The sequence below is a fragment of the Sturnira hondurensis genome, unplaced genomic scaffold (genome assembly GCF_014824575.4).
Source record: "Sturnira hondurensis isolate 20B ecotype Veracruz unplaced genomic scaffold, ASM1482457v3 Scaffold0016433, whole genome shotgun sequence".
NCBI lineage: Eukaryota > Metazoa > Chordata > Mammalia > Chiroptera > Phyllostomidae > Sturnira > Sturnira hondurensis.
In genome coordinates, this window is record NW_028089064.1 from 1,912,226 (window position 1) to 1,918,255 (window position 6,030).

General features: G+C 42.8%; 1 pseudogene; it reads right to left on the bottom strand.

The window, feature by feature from the left end:
* Positions 1–771: 771 nt before the first annotated feature.
* LOC119000899 (keratin, type II cytoskeletal 8-like) lies at positions 772–3,030 on the bottom strand (annotated as a pseudogene).
* Between the last annotated feature and the right edge of the window lie 3,000 nt (positions 3,031–6,030).

Consider the following 6,030-nt stretch of genomic DNA (forward strand, 5'->3'; position numbering starts at 1 on the left):
TTTTCATTTCTTCAAACTTCGGTCCCCTTTTTTATTCTAAATTCAATGCTTGTTATTTCCATAAGTGTTAGCATATGAAATATGTAATAAAGTTTTTCAGTTACTGTTAAATAACCTTCACTGTATTGGTGTTTTTGAATATATTCCTAAATTAATATTTTCCTCTTCTTACTGAAGTGTTGGTTTAAGAGGCTGGCTTCTGTCCATCTGGCAGAACAAGTGTGAAAATAGCTATTTTAACAGTATTTTTTCTGATACAATTTCTGATATTTTTTACATTTGATTTTATGACATGAACAAACAATTGTATGTGTTTGTTGCTAAACATATCAAGAAATTTTATAAATTTTCTCAGATTCAACAGGTTTTATTATGCTTTTAGATACAATTGTTACTGGTGCAAATTTGATGTCATTTTCATTTTCTTGTGTGTGTTGTAGCTCACCTGACTTTTGTCTCTGGTTACCTTTAGAAATTTTCATCTCTCTTATAGTATTCTGGAATTTGTCCTGGCTATATTTAAGAGTGAATTCTTTATACTAACTTTTTTTTGAGAGAGCCAGCTGAGACTTTATTTTGGAGGGAAACCCCACTTGATTTGGCTTTTAGTAGGGGGCATGGGTAAGAGGCGGTCCCCCAGGCAGTAACCCCCCATCCCAAGGGTAAACTGAAGGCTGGGACTGAGCTTCAGGAAGGTCTCCCCTGCCCTCCCCTTTCCTGCACAACCCTTTTCCCTCTGGCTGGGAGGACCGAAGGGATAGCAGTAGTCCTTCACTTGGGCAGAATATCTGAGAACTCAAACACGAGTTTCCCATTGTGTGTCTCAAACTTCTTCACAACCACCATCTCAGAGGAGATGGTGCTGATGCGGCTGAAACATCCAGGGCCCCAACTAGATTCCAAGCTGGCCTGGAAGCCCAGGCCATGGTTGAAGTTCCTGTAAACTGAGCTCTGCCCACCTAAGTAATGCTGGTATCTTGTTGTGGGTAGTCATGCTCTGCACCCCAGGCTCCAGCTGATTCTCCTCGCCCTCCAGCAGCTTGTGGTAGGTGGTGATTGCCATGTCCAGGGCACGCTTGAAGTTCATGAGCTCCTAATTCTCACTCGGATTTCTGGAATTTCAGCCAGACATGTCCTGCTTGGCGATTCTCAGAGTGATTTCAGCTCAGCCACATTGGCCTGAGCATCCTTGACCTCTAGCTTGTCATGCTACTTGGTGTCGGTGATGGCAGCCTGCAGGGAAGACCTCTGGCCTTTTAGGCCATCGATCTCAGCCTGGATTCAGCTGATGTTCCAGTTAATCTCAGAAATCAACATCTTCATGCGATACAGGTCATCCTGATGCTTCCCAGCCAATGTCTGCAGCTCCTCATACTTGATCTGGTACACAGTCTTAGCCTCAGACCAGCTGCGGTTGGTGATTTCCTCGTACTGGGCCTTGACCTCAGTGGTGCTGCTGCTGTACAAATCCGGGAAGTGGCTATTATCCATGGACAGCACCACGGACCTGCCAGATATTTGGGCCTACAGCTCATGAATCTCTTCTTCATGCAGCTGCCTATAGACGTTGATCTCATTGGTCAGCCCCTTCCAGGCAGGATTCCAGCTTTACCTTATTCATGTAAGTTTCATCCATGTACCTTCAATGAGAACAAATTCATCCTTCATGTGCTTGTTGAGCTCGTCCTTGTACCTATTCTTCAAGTCCTTCACCAGCCCTGGCATGTTGCCAAACTCCATCTCCAGTCTGTTTTTCCTGTTTCCAGCTGCCACTGAAGGTTATTGATGTAGCTCTCAAACGTATTGGCCATGTTACTGCAAGTCGTTCTCTGCTGCTGCAGGAAAGTCCACTTGGTCTCCAGAATCTCATTCTGCTGCTCCAGGCTCCACACCTTATGGATGAAGGAAACAAACTTGTTGAGGCTTTTAATCTGTTCTTTCTCCTGGTTGCACATGGCATGAATATTGGGGTCCACCTCCCATTTCAGGGTGCTCAGCAGCCTCTGGTTTACTTGTACAGCTTTGATGGTCCCCATACTCCCAGCTCTGTCCAAACCCTCAGCTGTTGGGAATGTCTCTGCCTGGTTTCAGGAGTTGTAACTGCCCCCCATGGCTAAGACTGAGTGAGTGACCTCCAGAATGCGAGCCACAAGGCAACCTTAGGTTGCCTCTGCTTCATCCACCTGCCCTCAAAACTTGGTCAGTTAGTCCTTGACAGGTAAGACTCCTCAGAAGAGGGGCAACCTAAGCCCGACATGATCACTTGGGAGGCCATCATGGAAGGACTCAAGGGGCTGTGACAAAGAGGGAGCGATGGACCCTTGCCCCCCAGATATGTGACATAGCCAGAGTCCCCATGTCCTCTGGGAGAAGTTCTTCCTGCCTTTACTCCACTTAAGCCTGAAAACCTGATGGGGAGGGATGCAGCTCCTTGCCTTGCTAGAGTGATATCCGGGGTATCACTCAATGTGACATAAGAAAGAATTCCTAAAAGTCCTGTGAAGCCTGCTTTGCTAGGAGTGCTTTCATTCATATGATAAGGGTCCGAGCAGGAAATGAGTATGTCTCCCAAAGTTTCTGCAACCCCCTTTCCTGACAGACATTGACTCAGACTAAGCCCTCAGATTTCTTTGAAATGTTATCTACGGTTTGATCCTTACCACCTGTATTTCTTTGTTTTACAACCCAATGAAAGCCATTGAGGAAGGGGCTCTTGGCCTTTCTCCTCTGAGCGATTGGCTACCTCTCCTCCCCAAGCAGATCAGATCTTGGTAGTTACTATCATCCTTGGCAGATGGGGAACTTGTGGGAAAAGTTGCCCCCACACTCGGGCAGATTCATGTTATCTCTTAAGCCAACCTGGTAGGCACTGCACATTAGGGGAATGAGAGAGGAGCTGATGTGGGGTCCACTTGAGTACAAGCAGCTGCTGAAGGCCCAGGGGCCAGAGGTGGACACCTTGTAGGTCTTTTTGGTCACCCTTGTGGACATGGTAGAGGCTGGAGTGGAGGCAAGGAGGCCAAACCAGACAGAGATTTGAGAAGAAGCGAAAAAGCCATAACTTAGTCTTTAAGATCACTGAAGCCTGATTGGTAGGTGTGGGCACCAACCTGGATTCAGAATGTGGCTGCTCATTCCTAGCTATATAGTCTTAAGCTAGTCAGCCTCTCTGTGCCTCAGTCTCTTCATCTGTGAGTATAGATGCCAACAGTCTCAAACTTAGAACTTTGCTGTAAGTGTTGGATAATTTAAGAATACATCAAGTTTGTAGAATATTACCTAATCTATATAATTACTAATAACCATATTGTATTGATTTTATCAAGGAATTACTTTTTAGCCCTGCTAATTCAGCTTGTTCTGTGATGTTTTCTTTTCTCTATTTCAAAAATAAAGCAATTTTTATCTGTTTTCTTTGCTCTTCATTTTGTAACAGCTAGGTCTGTTTTTCAAATAGATTTTAAACTATCAAATTTCTCCATAAAAATTTAGTTAAAATAGTGTTATGATTGTTTTTTAAGTGTTTCTTCCTGAATTATTTGGTACCAGCATTTTTTTTATGTCTTTGTTACTTTATGTTTGTCTGGTAATCTTTATTTTTGTATCATTTTTACCAAAAAGGCCATGATGTTTTACATAAGGAGTTGATATGTATTTCTTTTTTTTTCAGTTCTACAGGTCTGTTTCTACGTATCGCTTCCACAAGGAAGGGTGATGGTGGGCTTTATATGAGAGGATGGCACAGGACAGGATGCTTCCCTGATGACAGACTGAACATAGCACAAGCTGACAGTGTAAGAAGAATTTTACTCTGTGTGATAATTTCTTACGTTTTATTACTAGGCAAAGGTGGTATCCTGTGCTTTTTAAAATTACCTTCAGAAGTTATGATTTCTTTCTCTTGGAGCCTGATTCCCACCTTTGGAGCTCCCTGTGGCATATCTGTCACTTAATTTAAAGGGTGGATCTCAGTTTTAAATCTGGCTACATCAATTGTTGCCTGTGCTATTTATGTAGGGTAAGAGGATAGGAGGGAGAACACTCAGGCTTGCCCAGAAGTTTTAACTAAAGTTCTGTAATAAATTGTCCAGACAATTTCTTCTTCTCATCTTCTGCTCTTTGGATTTATTGACTATGAACTTAAAACTTGTCTGAGGTTGCTTGGGAAAAAAAAACTTTATCTCTGGTGTTTTCAGGTACTGATTGCTTTCCTGTATCATCTTCTTAATCCAAACCCAATTTTATTTTCTATATTTAAGGAACTTTCTGATCAACTGTGGTATACTTATTTTTTAGCATGTTATTATTGAAACTTTATTTTTTAAATAAAAACTTAGTATCTAAGTATAACCAGTACCAATCTTTAAAAGCTCACTCAACATAAATGTACTTTAAGCAAAAAGTAAAAGTTATAAGAAGAGAGAAAAAATCAAGGTTTGGAATATTAGCTTAAAAATAAAAAATAAATCTTGTTAAGATATTTTGCAAATTTTAACTTCATTGATGCTTAACCATTTTTTAAATTGTATTGTATTTTCTTTGTATCACCATTTAACTCCCATTATACTTGTAACCATGCAAACCAGGCCTCAGTCACTTGGCACCTTCAATTTATGTAACTCAACAATTAATGTTGAAAGAAACAGGTTTTTATTAACAGGCTTCCAACCTTGGGGAAACTGAGAACACTCCTGCTCAGACCCCTCCTCTTCCACGAAACCCAGGACTTCCCTTGCTTCCCAAAAGGCTACAAGCTAAAACCATACCTAGAAGTTTCCCATACCCTCATCTGTCTATTAACTGATCATGCAGACAGATCTCTACCTTCTGGAATGTGCACTTGTGGGTCTCAGAGTCACTATCCTCTCGCAGTAGCTCTCTTCTTCAGGATCTGGGCTGCACTGTTCTCAACCTCCATGTAGCAGTTCATAAAACTATGTACTCTGTACACCGTCCTAGTGTGAGACCCTCCCTCCAAGAGGGCTTTAAGCCCCTGGTTGGTGGGCCCTGTATTTCCTGGTCCCACAAGAGCTCCAGTTCACAGGAGAACAGGGCCAGAAGCCCAACATGTACAAATGCCAAAAACTCAGGGGGAAAGAGCTTGCATCAAGCTTTAATGTCTTATACCAACAGTCCACATGGTACATACACCAAGGTACCAAAAGAGTGCCTTCTCTATATGTTCTTCAAAGAGGCGTAACTCTGCAATTCAGCATTCCTGGTCACAGCTCAGCTCCAAGCATCTCTCATGTGTCTGCACTTGACCTGGTGGTCCCTGCAGTTCTGTCAGTTCTGCCACTATCTTCTCTAGGAAGACCTCCAGGCAGACAGATCTCATGGCCAACTCCTCTGCAGACCTCCTCTACCTGTGTTCCCCTTCATCGCTCCTTAATTTAAATGTTCAGCTTGGAACTTCCTGTGTGATCTCATGTCTGGCTCTTCCTATAGTGCATTACTGTCCACTATTTTTGTCAGCTCCCCAGTGTCTTTGATTTTCTTTTAGCTGCCATCTTTAGCCAAGGCAATAGTTCCCAGTGATGCACAGGCGTCCAGAGAGGGATCCACCTACCTGTCTGTGTCACATGTCACTGCACTTCCTCACAGTCACAGACACAATTTACCCTGGGCAGCAGACTTTTTCCCTTCATGAAGGCACAGCTGTTAAATTTGCCTTTATTATGAAATGTGCCTTAAAATATTGAACCTTCCACTGTTCTCTTCCCCCAATCTCACCTAAGGGCAGGATTGTGGGGTTATTCCCCTATTATCAGGGGACTCAAGGTCTGCACCCTGTTACATTCCCTTTCCCCCCTGTAATCATCACTCTGCTGTCTGTGCCCATGAGTTCTTTCTGCCTTTTTTCTTGATCCCTCTAGGCCCTAATTTCCAATCGAAGTCATCCTGCTCTCTCTCTATGAGTCTGTCTCTATTTTGCTTGTTAGTTCAGTTTGATCATTAGATTCCACTTATGAGAGAAATCATATGGTATTTGTCTTTCTATGACTACTTATTTCACTCAGCATAATGTTC